Source organism: Ambystoma mexicanum, chromosome 2p (assembly GCF_040938575.1).
Source record: "Ambystoma mexicanum isolate Mex_15411 chromosome 2p, UKY_AmexF1_1, whole genome shotgun sequence".
NCBI classification, from domain to species: domain Eukaryota; kingdom Metazoa; phylum Chordata; class Amphibia; order Caudata; family Ambystomatidae; genus Ambystoma; species Ambystoma mexicanum.
Genome location: NC_090923.1, coordinates 390,572,251 through 390,593,723, shown reverse-complemented (window position 1 = coordinate 390,593,723; position 21,473 = coordinate 390,572,251).

Sequence of the window (21,473 nt, the reverse complement as noted above, 5' to 3'; positions counted from 1 at the left end):
GGGTGAGCCAAGCGAAATGTGCAGAAAATGTTTTTATTTTCCCACATTTCGGAATTTGCAGGGGTGTCTGGGTAATACATTTTGGAGCGATTTGGGCATATCATACCTCTGCGGATTCCCACGGGTGTCCTCTTTTCAAAAATGCATGGGGTTCCCTGTTTTCCCCAGTGGCTTGGACACCCGAGGCCCATATCTGTATGTTGTGCCAGTCGGCAGAGCGTCTCAAATTCCGGTCTGAAAACAGACTTGGGTTACTTGTGTTTTAGGCTTTCCCCTTGGCTGCCAGGTTGGTGCACCCACACATGTGAGGTACCGTTTTCATCGGGACACCTGTGGGAATGCGGGACAGTAGGCTGTGTGTTGTTGGGGGCGTGTTTCGATGGGTGAGCCGAGCGGAATGGGCGGAAAATGTGTTTTTTTCCCACATTTCGGAATTTGCAGTGGTGTCTGTGTAATAAATTCTGGAGCGATTTGGGCATATCATACCTCTGCGGAGTCCCACGGGTGTCCTCTTTTCAGAAATACATGGGGTTCCCTGTTTTCCCTGGTGGCTTGGACAATGAGGCCCATATCTGTATGGTGTGCCCGTCGACAGAGCTTCTCAAATTCAGGTCTGAAAACAGACTTGGGTTACTTGTGTTTTAGGCTTTCCCCTTGGCGGCCAGGTTGGTGCACCCACACATGTGAGGTACCGTTTTCATTGGGACACCTGTGGAAACGCGGGACGGTAGGCCATGTGTTTTTGGCGGTGTGTTTCGATGGGTGAGCCAAGCGAAATGTGCAGAAAATGTTTTTATTTTCCCACATTTCGGAATTTGCAGGGGTGTCTGGGTAATACATTTTGGAGCGATTTGGGCATATCATACCTCTGCGGATTCCCACGGGTGTCCTCTTTTCAAAAATGCATGGGGTTCCCTGTTTTCCCCGGTGGCTTGGACACCCGAGGCCCATATCTGTATGTTGTGCCAGTCGGCAGAGAGTCTCAAATTCCGGTCTGAAAACAGACTTGGGTTAACTTGTGTTTTAGGCTTTCCCCTTGGCGGCCAGGTTGGTGCACCCACACATGTGAGGTACCTTTTTCATTGGGACACCTGTGGGAACGCGGGACGGTAGGACATGTGTTGTTGGGGGCATGTTTCGATGGGTGAGCCAAGCGGAATGTGCGGAAAATGCGTTTATTTTCCCACATTTCGGAATTGCAGGGGTGTCTGGGTAAAAAATTCTGGAGCGATTTGGGCATATCATACCTCTGCGGAGTCCCACGGGTGTCCTCTTTTCAGAAATGCATGGGGTTCCCTGTTTTCCCCGGTGGCTTGGACACCCGAGGCCCATATCTGTATGGTGTGCCGGTCGGCAGAGCATCTCAAATTCCGGTCTGAAAACTGACTTGGGGTTACTTGTGTTTGAGGCTTTCCCCTTGGCAGCCAGGTAGGTGCACCCACACATGTGAGGTACTGTTTTCTTCGGGACACCTGTGGGAACACGGGACAGTAGGCCATGTGGTGTCGGGGGCGTGTTACGATAGGTCAGCCGAGCAAAATGTGCGAAAAATGCATTTTTTTCCCACATTTCGGACTTTGCGGGGGTGTCTGGGTAATACATTCTGGAGCGATTTGGGCATATCATACCTCTGCACATTCCCATGGGTGTCCTCTTTTTGGAAATGCATGTGGTTCCCTGTTTTCCCCGGTGGCTTGGATACCCAAGGCCCATATCTGTATGTTGTGCCGGTCGGCAGAGCGTCTCAAATTCCAGTCTGAAAACAGACTTAGGGTTACTTGTGTTTTAGGCTTTCCCCTTGGCGGCCAGGTTGGTGCACCTACACATGTGAGGTACCTTTATCATTGGGACACCTGTGGGAACGCGGGACGGTAGGACATGTGTTGTTGGGGGCATGTTTCGATGGGTGAGCGAAGCGGAATGTGCAGAAAATGCGTTTATTTTCCCACATTTCGGAATTGCAGGGGTGTCTGGGTAAAATATTCTGGAGTGATTTGGGCATATCATACCTCTGCGGAATCCCACGGGTGTCCTCTTTTCAGAAATGCATGGGGTTCCCTGTTTTCCCCGGTGACTTGGACACCCGAGGCCCATATCTGTCTGGTGTGCCGGTCGGCAGAGCGTCTCAAATTCCAGTCTGAAAACAGACTTGGGGTTACTTGTGTTTTAGGCTTTCCCCTTGGCGGCCAGGTAGGTGCACCCACACATGTGAGGTACTGTTTTCTACGAGACACCTGTGGGAATGCGGGACGGTAGCCCATGTGTTGTTGGGGGCGTGTTACGATGGGTCAGCCGAGCAAAATGTGCGAAAAATGCATTTTTTTCCCACATTTCGGACTTTGCGGGGGTGTCTGAGTAATACATTCTGGGGCGATTTCAGCATATCATACCTCTGCGGATTCCCACGGGTGTCCTCTTTTTCGGAAATGCATGGGGTTCCCTGTTTTCCCTGGTGGCTTGGACACCCGAGGCCCATATCTGTATGTTGTGCTGGTCGGCAGAGCGTCTCAAATTCCGGTCTGAAAACAGACTTGGGGTTACTTGTGTTATAGGCTTTGCCCTTGGTGGCCAGGTAGGTGCACCCACACATGTGCGGTACTATTTTCATCAGGACACCGGTGGGAACGTGGGACGGTAGGCCATGTGTTGTTGGGGGCGTGTTTCGATGGGTGAGCCAAGCGGGATGTCCGGAAAATGCGTTTATTTTCCCACATTTCGAATTGCAGGGGTGTCTGGGTAATACATTCTGGGCGGATTTGGGCACATCATACCTCTGCGGATTCCCACGGGTGTCTTTTTTTCAGAAGTGCATGGGGATCCCTGTTTTCCCCGGTGGCTTGGACACCCGAGTCCCATATCTGTATGTTGTGCCGGTCGGCAGAGCGTCTCAAATTCTGGTCTGAAAACAGACTTGGGTTACTTGTGTTTTAGGCTTTCCCCTTGGCGGCCAGGTTGGTGCACCCACACATGTGAGGTACCTTTTTCATTGGGACACCTATGGGAACGCGGGACAGTAGGACATGTGTTGTTGGGGGCGTGTTTCGATGGGTGAGCCAAGCGGAATGTGCGGAAAATGCGTTTATTTTCCCACATTTCGGAATTGCAGGGGTGTCTGGGTAAAAAATTCTGGAGCGATTTGGGCATATCATACCTCTGCGGAGTCCCAAGGGTGTCCTCTTTTCAGAAATGCACGGGGTTCCCTGTTTTCCCCGGTGGCTTGGACACCCGAGGCCCATATCTGTATGGTGTGCCGGTCGGCAGAGCGTCTCAAATTCCTTTCTGAAAACAGACTTGGGGTTACTTGTGTTTTAGGCTTTCCCCTTGGCGGTCAGGTAGGTGCACCCACACATGTGAGGTACTGTTTTCTTCGGGACACCTGTGGGAACGCGTGACGGTAGCCCATGTGTTGTTGGGGGCGTGTTACGATGTGTCAGCCGAGCAAAATGGGCGAAAAATGCATTTTTTTCCCACATTTCGGACTTTGTGGGGGTGTCTGGGTAATACATTCTGGGGCGATTTCGGCACATCATACCTCTGCGGATTCCCACGGGTGTCCTCTTTGCGGAAATGCATGGGGTTCCCTGTTTTCCCTGGTGGCTTGGACACCGAAGGCCCATATCTGTATGTTGTGCCGGTCGGCAGAGCGTCTCAAATTCCGGTCTGAAAACAGACTTGGGGTTACTTGTGTTATAGGCTTTGCCCTTGGTGGCCAGGTAGGTGCACCCATACATGTGAGGTACTGTTTTCATCAGGACACCGGTGGGAACGTGGGACGGTAGGCCATGTGTTGTTGGGGGCGTGTTTTTTTTGGGTGAGCCAAACGGAATGTGCGGAAAATGCATTTATTTTCCCACATTTCGGAATTGCAGGGGTGTCTGGGTAATAAATTCTGGGGCGATTTGGGCACATCATAGCTCTGCGGATTCCCACGGGTGTCCTCTTTTCAGAAATGCATGGGGTTCCCTGTTTTCCACGGTGACTTGGACACCCGAGGCCCATATCTGTCTGGTGTGCCGGTCGGCAGAGCGTCTCAAATTCCAGTCTGAAAACAGACTTGGGGTTACTTGTGTTTTAGGCTTGCCCCTTGGCGGCCAGGTAGGTGCACCCACACATGTGAGGTACTGTTTTCTACGAGACACCTGTGGGAATGCGGGACGGTAGCCCATGTGTTGTTGGGGGCGTGTTACGATGGGTCAGCCGAGCAAAATGTGCGAAAAATGCATTTTTTTCCCACATTTCGGACTTTGCGGGGGTGTCTGAGTAATACATTCTGGGGCGATTTCAGCATATCATACCTCTGCGGATTCCCACGGGTGTCCTCTTTTTCGGAAATGCATGGGGTTCCCTGTTTTCCCTGGTGGCTTGGACACCCGAGGCCCATATCTGTATGTTGTGCTGGTCGGCAGAGCGTCTCAAATTCCGGTCTGAAAACAGACTTGGGGTTACTTGTGTTATAGGCTTTGCCCTTGGTGGCCAGGTAGGTGCACCCACACATGTGAGGTACTGTTTTCATCAGGACACCGGTGGGAACGTGGGACGGTAGGCCATGTGTTGTTGGGGGCGTGTTTCGATGGGTGAGCCAAGCGGAATGTCCGGAAAATGCGTTTATTTTCCCACATTTCGGAATTGCAGGGGTGTCTGGGTAAAAAATTCTGGAGCGATTTGGGCATATCATACCTCTGCGGAGTCCCAAGGGTGTCCTCTTTTCAGAAATGCACGGGGTTCCCTGTTTTCCCCGGTGGCTTGGACACCCGAGGCCCATATCTGTATGGTGTGCCGGTCGGCAGAGCGTCTCAAATTCCTTTCTGAAAACAGACTTGGGGTTACTTGTGTTTTAGGCTTTCCCCTTGGCGGTCAGGTAGGTGCACCCACACATGTGAGGTACTGTTTTCTTCGGGACACCTGTGGGAACGCGGGACGGTAGCCCATGTGTTGTTGGGGGCGTGTTACGATGTGTCAGCCGAGCAAAATGGGCGAAAAATGCATTTTTTTCCCACATTTCGGACTTTGTGGGGGTGTCTGGGTAATACATTCTGGGGCGATTTTGGCACATCATACCTCTGCGGATTCCCACGGGTGTCCTCTTTGCGGAAATGCATGGGGTTCCCTGTTTTCCCTGGTGGCTTGGACACCGAAGGCCCATATCTGTATGTTGTGCCGGTCGGCAGAGCGTCTCAAATTCCGGTCTGAAAACAGACTTGGGGTTACTTGTGTTATAGGCTTTGCCCTTGGTGGCCAGGTAGGTGCACCCATACATGTGAGGTACTGTTTTCATCAGGACACCGGTGGGAACGTGGGACGGTAGGCCATGTGTTGTTGGGGGCGTTTTTTTTTTGGGTGAGCCAAACGGAATGTGCGGAAAATGCATTTATTTTCCCACATTTCGGAATTGCAGGGGTGTCTGGGTAATAAATTCTGGGGCGATTTGGGCACATCATAGCTCTGCGGATTCCCACGGGTGTCTTCTTTTCAGAAATGCATGGGGATCCCTGTTTTCCCCGGTGGCTTGGACACCTGAGTCCCATATCTGTATGTTGTGCCGGTCGGCAGAGCGTCTCAAATTCCGGTCTGAAAACAAACTTGGGGTTACTTGTGTTTTAGGCTTTCCCCTTGGCGGCCAGGTAGGTACACACACACATGTGAGGTACAGTTTTCATCGGGACACCTGTGGGAACGCGGGACGGTAGGCCATGTGTTGTTGGGGGCGTGTTTCAATGGGTGAGAAGAGAAAAATGTGCAGAAAATGCATTTCTTTTCCCACATTTCGGAATTTGCGGGGGTGTCTGTGTAATAAATTCTGGAGCGATTTGGGCATATCCTACCTCTACAGATTCCCATGGGTGTCCTCTTTTTGGAAATGCATGGGGTTCCCTGTTTTACTCGGTGGCTTGGACACCCGAGGGCCATATCTGTATGTTGTGCCGTTCGGCAGAGTGTCTCAAATTCCGGTCTGAAAACAGACTTGGGGTTACTTGTGTTTTAGGCTTTTCCCTTGGCGGCCAGGTAGGTGCACCGACACATGTGAGGTACCGTTTTCATTGGGAGACCTGTGGGAACGCGGGACGGTAGGCCATGTGTTGTTGGGGGCGTGTTTCAATGGGTGAGAAGAGAAAAATGTGCAGAAAATGCATTTCTTTTCCCACATTTCGGAATTTGCGGGGGTGTCTGTGTAATAAATTCTGGAGCGATTTGGGCATATCATACCTCTGCGGATTCCCACGGGTATCCTCTTTTCAGAAATGTATAGGGTTCCATGTTTTCCCCGGTGGCTTGGACACCCGAGGCCCATATCTGTATGTTGTGCCGGTCGGCAGAGCGTCTCAAATTCCAGTCTGAAAACAGACTTGGGGTTACTTTTGTTTTAGGCTTTCCCCTCGGCGGCCAGGTAGGTGCACCCACACATGTGAGGTACTGTTTTCATCGGGACAGCTGTGGGAACGCGGGACGGTAGCCCATGTGGTGTTGGGGTCGTGTTACGATAGGTCAGCCGAGCAAAATGTGCGAAAAATGCATTTTTTTCCCACATTTCGGACTTTTCGGGGGTGTCTGGGTAATAAATTCTGGAGCGATTTGGGCTTATCATACCTCTGCATATTCCCACGGGTGTCCTCTTTTCAGAAATGCATGGGGTTCCCTGTTTTCCCCCGGTGGCTTGGACACCCGAGGCCCATATCTGTATGTTGTGCCGGTCGGCAGAGTGTCTCAAATTCCGGTCTGAAAACAGACTTGGGTTACTTGTGTTTTAGGCTTTCCCCTTGGCGGCCAGGTTGGTGCACCCACACATGTGAGGTACCATTTTCATTGGGACACCTGTGGGAACGCGGGACGGTAGGACATGTGTTGTTGGGGGCATGTTTCGATGGGTGAGCCAAGCGGAATGTGCGGAAAATGCGTTTATTTTCCCATATTTCGGAATTGCAGGGGTGTCTGGGTAAAAAATTCTGGAGCGATTTGGGCATATCATACCTCTGTGGAGTCCCACGGGTGTCCTCTTTTCAGAAATGCATGGGGTTCCCTGTTTTCCCCGGTGGCTTGGACACCCGAGGCCCATATCTGTATGGTGTGCCGGTCGGCAGAGCGTCTCAAATTCCGGTCTGAAAACAGACTTGGGGTTACTTGTGTTTTAGGCTTTCCCCTTGAAGGCCAGTTAGGTGCACCCACACATGTGAGGTACTGTTTTCTTTGGGACCCCTGTGGGAACGCGGGACGGTAGCCCATTTGTTGTTGGGGGCGTGTTACGATGGGTCAGCCGAGCAAAATGTGCGAAAAATGCATTTTTTTCCCACATTTCGGACTTTGCGGGGGTGTCAGGGTAATACATTCTGCGGCACTTTCGGCATATCATACCTCTGCGGATTCCAACGGGTGTCCTCTTTTCAGAAATGCATGGGGTTGCCTGTTTTCCCTGGTGGCTTGGACAATGAGGCCCATATGTGTATGTTGTGCCGGTCGGCAGAGCTTCTCAAATTCCGGTCTGAAAACAGACTTGGGTTACTTGTGTTTTAGGCTTTCCCCTTGGCAGCCAGGTTGGTGCACCCACACATGTGAGGTACCATTTTCATTGGGACACCTGTGGAAACGTGGGACGGTAGGCCATGTGTTGTTGGGGGTGTGTTTCGATGGCTGAGCCAAGCGAAATGTGCAGAAAATGCATTTATTTTCCCACATTTCGGAATTTGCAGGGGTGTCTGGGTAATACATTTTGGAGCGATTTGGGCATATCATACCTCTGCATATTCCCATGGGTGTCCTCTTTTCAGAAATGTATAGGGTTCCCTGTTTTCCCCGGTGGCTTGGACACCCGAGGCCCATATCTGTATGTTGTGCCGGTCGGCAGAGCGTCTCAAATTCCGGTCTGAAAACAGACTTGGGGTTACTTGTGTTTTAGGCTTTCCCCTCGGCGGCCAGGTAGTTGCACCCACACATCTGAGGTACTGTTTTCATCGGGACAGCTGTGGGAACGCGGGACGGTAGCCCATGTGGTGTCGGAGGCGTGTTACGATAGGTCAGCCGAGCAAAATGTGCGAAAAATGCATTTTTTTCCCACATTTCGGACTTTGCTGGGTGTCTGGGTAATACATTCTGGAGAGATTTGGGCATATCATACCTCTGCATATTCCCACGGGTGTCCTCTTTTCAGAAATGCATGGGGTTCCCTGTTTTCCCCCGGTGGCTTGGACACCCGAGGCCCATATCTGTATGTTGTGCCGGTCGGCAGAGTGTCTCAAATTCCGGTCTGAAAACAGACTTGGGTTACTTGTGTTTTAGGCTTTCCCCTTGGCGGCCAGGTTGGTGCACCCACATATGTGAAGTACCATTTTCATTGGGACACCTGTGGGAATGCGGGACGGTAGGACATGTGTTGTTGGGGGCATGTTTCGATGGCTGAGCCAAGCGGAATGTGCGGAAAATGCGTTTATTTTCCCACATTTCGGAATTGCAGGGGTGTCTGGGTAAAAAATTCTGGAGCGATTTGGGCATATCATACCTCTGCGGAGTCCCACGGGTGTCCTCTTTTCAGAAATGCATGGGGTTCCCTGTTTTTCCCGGTGGCTTGGACACCCGAGGCCCATATCTGTATGGTGTGCCGGTCGGCAGAGCGTCTCAAATTCCGGTCTGAAAACAGACTTGGGGTTACTTGTGTTTTAGGCTTTCCCCTTGGTGGCCAGGTAGGTGCACCCACACATGTGAGGTACTGTTTTCTTCGGGACACCTGTGGGAACGCGGGACGGTAGCCCATGTGTTGTTGGGGGCGTGTTACGATGGTTCAGCCGAGCAAAATGTGCCAAAAATGCATTTTTTTCCCACATTTCGGACTTTGCGGGGGTGTCTGGGTAATACATTCTGCGGCGTTTTCGCATATCATACCTCTGCGGATTCCCACGGGTGTCCTATTTTCGGAAATGCATGGGGTACCCTGTTTTCCCTGGTGGCTTGGACACCCGAGGCCCATATCTGTATGTTGTGCCGGTCGGAAGAGTGTCTCAAATTCCGGTCTGAAAACAGACTTGGGGTTACTTGTGTTATAGGCTTTGCCCTTGGTGGTCAGGTAGGTGCACCCACACATGTGAGGTACCTTTTTCAATGGGACACCTGTGGGAACGCGGGACGGTAGGACATGTGTTGCTGGGGGCATGTTTCGATGGGTGAGCCAAGCGGAATGTGCGAAAAATGCGTTTATTTTCCCACATTTCGGAATTGCAGGGGTGTCTGGGTAAAAAATTCTGGAGCGATTTGGGCATATCATACCTCTGCGGAGTCCCACGGGTGTCCTCTTTTCAGAAATGCATGGGGTTCCCTGTTTTCCCCAGTGGCTTGGACACCCGAGGCCCATATCTGTATGGTGTGCCGGTCGGCAGAGCGTCTCAAATTCCGGTCTGCAAAGAGACTTTGGATTACTTTTGTTTTAGGCTTTCCCCTTGGTGGCCAGGTAGGTGCACCCACACATGTGAGGTACCGTTTTCATCGGGACACCTGTGGGAACGCGGGACGGTAATCCATGTGTTGTTGGGGGCGTGTTTCGATGGGTGAGCCGAGCGAAATGTGCGCAAAATATGTTTTTTTCCCCACAATTCGGATTTTGCGGGGGTGTCTGGGTAATAAATTCCTGGGGCGATTTGGGCACATCATACCTCTGTGGATCCCCACGGGTGTCTTCTTTTCGGAAATGCATAGGGATCCCTGTTTTCCCCGGTGGCTTGGACACCCGAGGCCCATATCTGTATGTTGTGCCGGACGGCAGAGCGTCTCAAATTCCGGTCTGAAAACAGACTTGGGGTTGCTTGTGTTTTAGGCTTTCCACTTGGCAGCCAGGTAGGTGCACCCACACATGTGAGGTACAGTTTTTATCGGGATAGCTGTGGGAACCCGGGATGGTAGGCCATGTGTTGCCATTGCTTTTCTCAAAATTCATAGATGCCACTGCCGTATCAAGCCAACCATTTCCAACACATACCTTTTTTTCGGTCATTTTCCCGCTTTTCCCCTAATCTATTTCAGTTTCCCCTACCTAGTTGTTGCCTGATCTACGCAAATCACCCCTTCCGAAACTTGGAATTTTGTCTACTTTTCAGAAATACTTGCCTTTCTGTTCTCCAATTCGGCTTTCCTACCCTTTTTTTCCATTCTGTCCATGCATGTCCAATAGGCAAAAATGGCCAAAATCGCCTACCTCTCACAAAACAGTTGATAACCACATCAAAATAATTTCTTGAAAGCCAGGAAATTGGGGAATTCAGCACAGCAAACCATTCGTTCCTAGCTCTTACAAGGAAAAAAACACAGGCTTCTTTGTACATTATTTTATTGGCATTTTTTGAAAAAAAACGACATTATTGCCCTTTTTGCTTATTTTCTCTCACCCCCCCTACAGCAACCTAGGATTCCTGGGTGGTGTTACGACCGCCTACATGTGGGAAAAAAAGGAGCCACATTTGGCCGAGATACCTCATGTAACAAAAAAGTTACAAGCCATTGAATGGCCACATATCGAAATCACCAAAAAAGGCCCTGGCACTGGGGAGTAATACCCATGGCACTTACGGGATTTGTCATAATCGATTGTCACCTGGTATGTGCCAGGCCTGTGTGCACTCTGCAGGGGTGGGAGTTTAGGTGCAAAATGTGGCCACAAGCTGGGTCCGGACTGCACTTTCCCCTCCCATGAGCAGCGCATGTGCATGTGATTGGGGATGTGGGGGCACCACCATGTTCACAGGTACGCCCCGCCGTATTGCAACATTATGCAGGACCCATGCTGCCACAATGATCCTGAACACTACTGGGGGTGCATATAGTAGCTGGCCGCCAGAGCGGTCAAGGAAGCAGAAGCGTGACTTGAGCACTCCGAATGTGCACTCCAGTATGGCCCTGGTTGCAATATGGGCTGTGTTGTATCTAACCTGGGGTGGTGTGGTGGGGTCCGTATTGGCATCATCATGTGGGTGCTCACAGGTTAGGCACTGACCCCTGGGGAGGTGATGATGGTTGTCATTAGTTAGGTTTGTGTATTTGTCTGTGTGTGACATGCATGAATGTGCACAGACATTTCTACTCACCAGAGAGCCATGTGTTGCCATGCTTCCCAGCTTTCAGGTCCCGGCTCAGGGCAGACATTCTGTATATGAAACTGTCATGGGTAGACCCAGGATAGTTTGCATAGACAGAGGTGATGATTCCATGGGCATCGCATGCAACCTGTACGTTCATGGAATGCCAGTGCTTGCGGTTGTGGTAGATGTTCTCAGTGGCCCTAGGTCGATGTAGGGCCACATGTGTGCAACCTATGGCACTGAGCACTTTGGGGAATTGTGCCACCCTGTAAAAGCCCTGGACCACGGCCTGCCTTTCTGAGGGTGTTCTGGGCATGTATATGTGCCTGCGGACTGAGGGGCGCGTAGTCATGATTGCCAACACCTGGTGTAGGCAGCATAACTGCATGGCAGTGGGACACCTCCAACTATGGCAGTTGTCCTCTGAAATGACCCAGTGGCCAAAAAATGCAGCACATTGAGAACCTTTTCCAAGGGGCTCAGTGCTTGGGAGCACAAGGTGGGTGATGTGAGGTCATCCTTCCACTCAGTGACCAGGTCTAGGACGATATGAGGTGGAAACCTATACCTGCCATAGACCTCGTCATCAGGCATCCCAAAAAGGCTGGTCCTGGGCAGAAAAATGCGGGCCTGGCTATTCTCCTCTTCCTGCGGTGTCCCACAATCACTGCTGCGAGAAATGGGACATTCATCGTAGCTGTATATACATGTTTGTTGTTTGCACGCACTTTTATACTGCATGGGGCCGCTTGCGCCTGCCTTCGTGTGGTGGACGTGTTTACGCCTGTGTGTGTCTTTTGGTGTGCGTGGGTTTCCCCTATTCGGTTCCATGAATACGTGTTGTTCACGCGCGTGTGGTCTTCCATGTATTTCCCAGCAGTACTTTCCTAGTTATGCCCTCATTTTCACGTGTTGTTCCCCATTCTGCATGTTCCGCCCCCTTTTAGGTGTGTGCGCTATACGTAGTGCGCTTTCGCTGTGCACGTCACGCATGACATTCGGGATGTCGCAGTGACGTGTGCACCACACACGGTTTCGGTGCAGCTTCTAGGAAAAGCACGTGCACAGACTTCCATGAATCGCTTGCGTGCGATTCGCAAGCGTGCGCTGGATTTTTCTCGCTTGCGCCACCGATTTCAGCGCACAATTATTCCATGAATTGGCCCCTTAATTTGTAAACAAAATAACCATTCTTCTGCTTAAGAATTTGTTTATTCAATCTTGCACTATGTAGATTGTGTTTATATCAATGAAGTCTCAGCCTGTGTTTTTATTTGGTCAAATACCTCATACTGTCACTTCGGGTAACAATAGCAGTTTCCGTGATGCCAATAAGTATGTTATGTCGTATCTGCTTTCCTTGGCGTTTTTGTGATTCTTGGTCAATTGACATCCCTGGAAAAGCATTTGAGAAACGAATAAAAAATAAATAAAAAAGAACGTGTGCTTCTGGTGGGAATGTTAAAAAAAGCATTATATCCAACCAATCCCCAATTCCCATGCCTGTTTACACCCAACGTAGATGCAATGTGATAATGCTAGCATTGCAACCGTCATGTGCGTACATGGCATTTGGCATTACAATGAATCCCTACGCACAATGACTGCTTTTGACTGATGTGCAATTCAAGCGACATAGTAAATGTGGGTGGGGGACACAGGCAGTTTTCTTGTTCAGAGAAGGTGTAACAAGCATAGTGTATGTTCTGCTCTATGCCACCGCTCAATCCCAGAAACCCCATCAAAATAAACAGAATAACATTTTTTTAAGAAACAGGGCATGTGTTTCTGATTTAAAGTGAATTTGTAGTTTGCCTTTTAGCCCAGATGGAAAATGATCATGTTTTTTTACGGCTTTGTGGTAAAGAGGAAAATAGTAACTAGATCCATAGAAGCCATCAGTAATGCATGGTGGATGCTTATACCAGTTAAGCAAGGCATGCTATAAACTAATCATGCATTTGTTTTTCGTGAATGGCCACATTGGATGACTGTTCATCCTAGTTTTTATGAATGTATAGGATTCTTTGATCATGGGTACCATATGCATATCCCTCTGCCTGAAATCTCATTAGCACCTGGGGCAGAGGAGACCACCAATCTGGTTACTTAGATCACGGGCTGAGTCTCACGATACAAGCCTGCGTTCCATGCAACCTGATGACTGCTCCAGAGCCCTGACATCTACACCCCAACATCCACTTGCCTCATTTACTGTGCCCTTCCCTACCCACTCCCTTCCCCAACTTACCTTATTGTTTTGGCAGTGGCTCAACTGCCACCATTGAAATGGAAGACGGGCTCCTCATGGAGCTCCATTTTCCAGCTTGGTGGAGGCCATCTTAGTTAAGTATCCCATTCATTCATGCAAAATACATTGCTGGGTGCTAATAGCAATGGTAACCATCCGGCGAGCTGGATCTGGTAGTAATAGAACTGGGGACCATTGCCGGATCAGGTATCATTGCTTAATTAATTACCCATATTTGCAAGTGCTGAAGACAAATCACGGCTGTTGTGTCAGTTAACTTTGAAAAAACAAACATGTGCATGTTTTGAGTTTGTTCTTTCCAGTTTATGGACAGAATTTTGTATAGGAAATCTCCATTTTACCATTCCACATCTGATAGGATGCATGTGTAGAACATGTTAAACCCTGTGTTTTTTTTAATGGTTTGGTAAGTGAATGCCATGTTCTTTCTTTTTCCAGGGCATCCTGACAAAATGCTACAGCTTATTTAATGTATTTATGGGATGATGTATTCTCTACTGTGCGTTATAATGATATTGACAGTCACCCAGGAGTTCAGTGACCAAGTCGATTATTGAGGTGAAGGCAGAGTTCCTGTTTCATAACAAAGAATTCAGAGGTGAATTAAAATATACTGTTTCCATATCGTAGGAGGATTTTATTCTGTGTAATACATGGCCACAGCAAGTGTTACGCGTTTAATGCTTGCCATGTTGCATAATCTAATGTAACCAGTATTCCATGTGGCGATTCAAATAACCAATGTAAATCTGATTGGGTTTACAATACTACTAAGCAGCGTCTAATTTGTTGCAGAAGAACGTTTAAGCAGTTTAATAAAATACATCGAAAATATATTTCTTTTTGCGCTATAGAATTAGTAATACAATGCAGATTCGTGCTCACATGTATCAAACTCCAGGAATACAATGAATGTATTAACAATAATAGTTGCATGTTAGATGGCTTTAAAATGTCACATAACTCTATTTTACATGAAAAGTATATGAAAAGCTTGTCATGACTTTAATTAAGTGCTTTAATTAAGTGCTGCAGTGACAACTGCAATTCCGTTCTATGATAGCCCAAGCAGCAGCCATTGTGATCTAACAAATGAAGCATAATAACTGATTGCAGTGCAGTGGTGGTGTCATTTTCCTATTAAAGGTCAGTAGTGATTTCCCGACTAACTTGTAATAAGAACATCATATACAGACTTTAATATGGGTATTACAGACGTGCATGCATTATATGGTTCTTACACCATTAACATTAGCTCTTCATGTATCACGGGTATGTGCATATTCTCTCGGTTGTGGTGTTATATTTTCATGGAACGGGTCACATTTGCTTATTCATTTTCCATGGCATTCTGCACACTCAATGCTGTAGTCCTTCAACTAGAAGGATGCACGATTATTTTGTAATCATATCAGTTGTGTGTTGGCAGATTGCCCACTATTTCAGACATGAGATAGGACACTATGGCTGGTGATTGTTTGTTTTCTTTTCATTTGACCAGGCTTACAGTCCTAACAACATTGAGTTCTACTATCATCAAGTACAAAAACAAACAAGAAAAATATCTACATTGCGGCTCGAAATGGGTCGTTAATTCTAACTGTTTGTGATGTCACTAACAGTGCAGTTCCTCTGGTTTCAAATTAAATGATCCTAGCTTGATCTGGGGCACCATGTTTTCACTGTCTGAGACCATTGTGTTCAACTGCCAATAATCAACGTTGGAATTGGCTGGACATAACGGTGATTAGGCGGATGGACTATGATCGTTCGTTTTGGAGGGAATTCGCTTGTTCTTTTGGTTCGTTTAGCAAAGACTCCTTGGCTTGATGCCCTTCATGTGTGTCGGATTTTGTGGAATAGCTCATCATTTAAGAGGATGTGTGCTTGCCAAATGTACTTTTTCTGCTTGCTATTATTTTTTCAAGATGAAGTGAGTGTTTGGAGATGTTCCACATGGGAATCAAAGTGTTACCATTTTTTTGTGTTCTGGCCTTGCGTGGGTGGCCTTTTTCCCCCGAGATACAGCGGTCCCTTTCTTCAAATTCTTATGTCTCATGAAACAGGTCTTCATTAGACGTCTCAGCAGGGTCGGACTGGGAAAAGAAATAGGCCCTGTCATCCAAAAAAAGTGGCCCACCCCTCGCCTCAAAAAAGTGGCCCACCCCTAGCCTCACGACCCTTAACCTTTGATGACATCACCGGAAGTCATGTCATTTGACTCCACCCCAAGGTGACATCCCAGGAAGCAAAGAAACACAACCATTCACCACTTGATGAAACAGGAAGTGGCATCAAATAGCATTGTTTCCAAGTACACTAAATTACTGTGAATCCAAGCAGACGTCCAAGTCCTAATGATAATATGTTATTGTATAGCACTTACGCTTAAGCTATTTTTTATAGAACAAATATGCATACAATATCAACCAACCTGTGTTGGTACTCATTTATCGACCTAAGAAGGATAAAATACTTTTTTGAAGAAAATAAAAAGTGGAAAAAAGAAATATTTTTCTTTCTATTTTTTTCTTCCAAACCGGCCCAAGCATGGCCAGAAACCGACCCCCACTCACTGAGGGGCAAATCCGACCCTGCGTCTCAGTCCTCTGTTTTGGAGAAGGAAGGTCAACCTACTCATATCTTAGGATGTGGACTTTATGCTCAGTTTCTCACCTTTTATTTTTTGAAACTCAATTTCAAAATATTACACAATGCAAAGAAATATGCTTTGAAATCCACATCCTACAGCAGATGAATGGTTCTAATGATTACTGTGGGCCAAGCTTGTGGGAACCATCCTGCATTTTGTGAAGTTAATGCAATGGCTCACTTAAAATTGACTTAAGTGTGTAATATATATGAGGTACAATCGGTATTAAAACCAATCAAATACATTTGCTGGTTATGTTATATATGTTATGTTACATGGCCCGCGTTATAGTGCGTGCAGTTATGGTTACATTGCTAAACTCATAGGAAGAGCACTTTTTCGGCAGCTTACAACTTCACTCCCCCTAGCGTAATTCTCACCAAACCTTTCAAAAAAAGCATATGGCCGGCTCCGCATTTTTTGGTGAGGTTTCGTGCAGGGGGGAAGTTAGAGGGTGGTGACCAAATATTTATTTTCCATAGACTGAATGGGGAAAAACTTTGCGCACGGCTACAGCCCAAATGGATTGACGGATTTGCACCATTTATTTATGTATTTCTTTATTTGTATTCGGTTACAACATAACCTTTACAATAGAAATGTTACAAAAAGAAAAACTAATTTTAAAACACACAAATATTTTCCAAAACACAGAAAAGAAGAAGTATTAAAAGAAGAAAAAATCACCAAAATGCTAAAATACAAATCATTAAATAACAAATTCATCAGAATGTGTATCATCAAACGACAAATGTCAAATAACTCCCATAAAATTATACAAAACCTAAAAGTAAATCATTAACATTATTATTACAGAATTGAGAAAACCCATCCATCATAATAAAATTAGTTGTATGCAGCAATTTGATATTTGTTGTAATTAATAGTTTGCTGCATTCATGCAATGCAACATAGCAATATGTTACAGACTGACGTAAACACAAATTTCTAAGACAAACAGTTGTTTAAGACATAGAGAGTGACACAGCTACTGGTGCCACTTTGCAGTTCCAGTCCTTATAAATCAGATGCATCTGAGGAATCGTGCATTTAATAAGAACTATAAAAAAACAAGAACCAATTACTGATCATATTCCATCATTCTACGTACTGCTCTCAGGGTCCCCTCAATGAGGGGCCATCAACTGTTTCATCCTTTATCTCCAGTGCATGATAGTTAGCACACCAACCAAAGCTATCTGCAAGGAGGTCCTTTTGCCATGTAGCATTTGCCATCATAGACTATCCAGATTTACATAGTCCATGTTCGGTACCAATTTCCCAAAGCATTCTATTTGTTCTTTTCTAAGTGCAATACAATTAATTAGTAGATGTTCCAAAGTTTTGGTTATTACACCAATGGCACAGAACCTGTTTCACTCTTTCCCAAATGTCAGTGATCTCTCGTGTCAAAAGCACAATAATTCTAAAACGCATGAACTCCAGTCGCATACGCTTATTAGGAAACAGGGTCAAGTACAGCTGCAAGGTCCCCCTGCATTTACTTTGTGAAACCATCTTTTTGTATAATCGGGTTTCCAGGACTTCACTAACCCATAGTATTCCAGTCAATTCACTCATACATTCTTTTTACCTTAACCGGATTGAACATAAGGAGATTGAGAGATGCCCCAATCTTGTCCAGAAATTCCAAGGTTTCAGTTTTTAGATTTCTGAGATACCCCGAATTTGTTATATCACTACGATATCCATTTCCAGAAGGTCATATACGGAACCCTATGGAGCAGTAAGTTGTTTCCTAAATAGGGAAGCCCTTCGCCACTTCACAACAATGTTAAACTTAATTCATAGCGGATAGTGACAAAGGGTACGCACTTAGGTAAACAATTAAAAAGTGATCTTAACAAAGATGCTTCATACTTAGAGAGTTCTTCAATCGCCCATAGAGGAAATAACTCAAGGCCGTAACATAACTGCGATATTGTCTTAGTTTTATAATAATGGAGGGTTGGTAAAAAGGAGAATTTCCCATAGTTTACGTCAATGTTCTTCCGTTGCACCTTTAAAAGACTAACATTGCTTTCTAAATACTGCCTGTAGTGTGCTATACGTTTGCCCCCATAAATGGGCTAGCCTAAATAGCTAAAGTATGAACTAACCACTAATTTAACGTATTTTTGTGAATATATAATTTTGAGTTCAATCGTAGGATCACTGTTTTCTTGGCGTTTATCAAAAGACAGTTCACCAATGTATAGTATCTAAATGCACTCAAAAGTTTTTGCAGGCCTCGCAAAGTTTTGTCAAATAACATAAAGTCATCCGCGTAGGCAGTCCAACTGATTTTTACTCCCTCCACTATAGTAAAAGCAACAGCACTGGCTTCTATAACTGCACTAGCGTCAGAAACTTACAAATTGAAAAGCGTCGGCTCAATAACATAGCCTTGTCAAAGTCCATTAAGGGCATTAATGGGTATTGATAGGGTTCCAGAATTGTTTAAACGTACCTGCAGTTAAGAACCTTCAAGCAGATGGAACAGTATTGATAACAATGTACATGGCATGCCGAGTCCACTTAAGTTTTTCCAAAGCCGGCTTCTGTCCACCACATAAAATGACATTGTCAAATCAATTGAAGCAACATATATGGGGACACTCTGTGCCCTCCAGGCTTTTTCCTTTAAAACATTCATCAACAAACCTCCTGCATCATTCCCCACGTTCTTTCTAAATCCAAATTGGAACCTGGATAAAATATCATCAGTATCCGCCCATATTTGGATATGTTTCAGGATCAATACAGAAAATATATTGGAGTCTGCTTCAAGTAACGTGATCAGTACCAAATTTGCAGCAGGAGCGGAGGATGGGTCAGAAAACGTGCTTTTGTGTGTTTGGTGGGAATCCAATCAGTACTTTTGTTGCAAACCACTGAAATGTATGTCTCAAAAAATTAGAGATATCTGGGTCCGCTCTGCAAACCCATTTCCCTGTTCGCTCTGCGGACAGAAGTCTCATTGGCTTCTGGTATGGCGTGCTGTCAGAGGACTTTGGACGCAACTGGTGGTTGGCTGGAGGGAAGCGCAATCTGCATCAACATTTTTGGGAAACGCCGCCATGGTGTATCAGAGGATAGTGCACCGGCGGAAGGGTCTGGAAAATATACTGTATGCCATGTGTTGGCGGCATGAACGGAGGGAAGGGCGGGGGAGTGAGAAGTGGTTCATGGGACATATGTGAACATGTGAAAGAAGACGGAGTGACTGCAGTATTTGTGCGTATTGCGCCAATTTGCGTGTACCTAGATAGGCGACTATGTTGCATGTTGATTGGAGGCAGCTGTCGCAACGGCCCGATAGATTGTGCCGCAATCTGTTTGCTCCGACATCTTTCTGTGGTGAGTGGTGGCAGGTGAATTTCAGAAGGGGAGTGGTTTCCACAAGACATAGGTTGGGTGGGAGTGTGGTGAGCTGTGCTGTGCGGCTGTGCTGTGCGGATGGGTTGCGGTAGTTGGGCACATGATGGTATGCATGCGTACATGAAGTTGCAATGGGGCTGGTGAAGGATTAGACTATTGGGTGCATGGCCCAAGGCTGTAGGCCATAGGGCATGCACTCAAGAGCCTAGGCCTTCAGCACACCCACTGCAGCAATGCATGTCTGAGTCTGCATCTGGTAGAGGGTGGTGGTTCCATAGTATGGTGTGTGCAGATTAGTTGGAGTACGGCCAATGTTGTGAACAGTATGTGGGTAGGTTGGCAGTAACAAGGTTTGTTTGTTTGTTTGTTTATTTTAGTTGTATAGCGCTCCAGACCCAGGGGTATATGGGCGCTCAAGGATATGGTTACAGGCATAGGTGAATACATTGGAGCATTTGTGCAGCATTTATACAATTTACAAAAATACAGTTAATGCAGATAGCAAGCAGACAATATGATAGGTCGTTAAACATTTAAATAATAGGTACACAGAGATACGGGAGCTGTACAAGCTAGTATCAGTAGATACAGGGTGGTGGTGAGTGAGTGCTAGTGTGTGAGTGAGGTGTCCCGAAGGACTTGAAGTAGTATTGGTTATTTATTTAGTAGCCAGGTGATGACCTGGGTTCTGAAAGGTTGAAAGGTGGGGATGGATTTGATGTCCAGTGGAATAGTATTCCAGAGTTGGGCAGCTAGAACCGGGAAACTGGTTCTGCTGACTCTTTTAAGGGTGTATTTGGGCACCATCAGGTGTAGTGTGTTGGTAGATCTGGTGATTCTTGTAGCAGGTTTCAAGATGAATTTATTGGTTAGATAAGGCAGGGCAAGGTGATTAAGGGCTTTGTAGGTGAGGCAAATAGTTTTTAGATCAATTTTTTGTTGGATGGAAAGCCATTTACATGATATTCTAATAGCAGAGATATGTTCTCTCCTATGAATATTAAGAGCAGCTCGGAGTGCCTTGTTTTGGAGGACCTGCAATTATTTGATGACAGATTTGTTTGCGCCTGCATATAAGCCATTGCAGTAGTCCAGGTTAGACTGTATAAGTGTTCTGGCTAATGTGAGGCAACTGTTAGTGGATAGCAGAGGTCTACAGGCCCTAATCAGCTTACCTGTGTAAGCAGTGGCTGAGCTGGTCATGTTGATTTGTTTGGAGAGGTTAGTTTCGGTGTCTAGATAGAAACCAAGGGTTTTTACACTTTTCGCGATCGGAATAGTGTTTCCATCAATAATGAAGCTGGTATAGCTGGGGCTAAGCTTCAGGATGGTGTTAGGGGACCCGACAAGGAGCAGTTCAGTCTTGTCATCATTCAGGCAGAGGCCATGTGTGGCCATCCATGCCTGAATGATGGAGAAGACTTTGTTGATCCGGCTGGCGTCTGAGCTGTAGTTACCGGATAGAGTTAGGAATATCTGGGTGTCATCTGCATAGTTGGTGTAGGTGACACCCAGATGGTCCAGCTTGTCGAATAGAGGCTTTGTAAATATGTACATATTCACAGTACTTTGTGAATGGAAGTGGGTACGGCCATAGCATGTGAATGAAAGTGCACAGGGGTGCGGGAGACAGAGTTTTCTATGTACATTATGGTAACTGTTCCAATGTTTTGCTGCATAGCTTCCTTCGGTACACAGGTTGGGTAGGAGTGCTGGTGGCATTGGTCTGAATGTGGATTGTCATACTTGGTGACATGGTGACATGCATGTGGCATTACATTGTGGTGGGTGTGTTTAAGGCCTATACTATTGGGTGCATGGCCGAAGGCCGTAGGCCATACACTCAAGAGCCTAGGATTTGAGAACATCCACGGCAGTAATCCATTTGTGACTCTGCATCAGTTAGAGGGTGGTGACTTGTACGGAATGGTTATGGAGCACATTTCAGAAGCAATAGAGCAGCAGAAGTTAGCTGTCATGCGTACACGTTTGCTTTCGCAGGTGAAGTCACTGTTCGAACATGGTGAAGTTTTTCATGTGTGGTTGGAGATGGTGCAGTGAGAACAGTGAGAAGTCACGTAGTGTGGGCTCTGGGTGCAGTGTTTGCATACTGTCA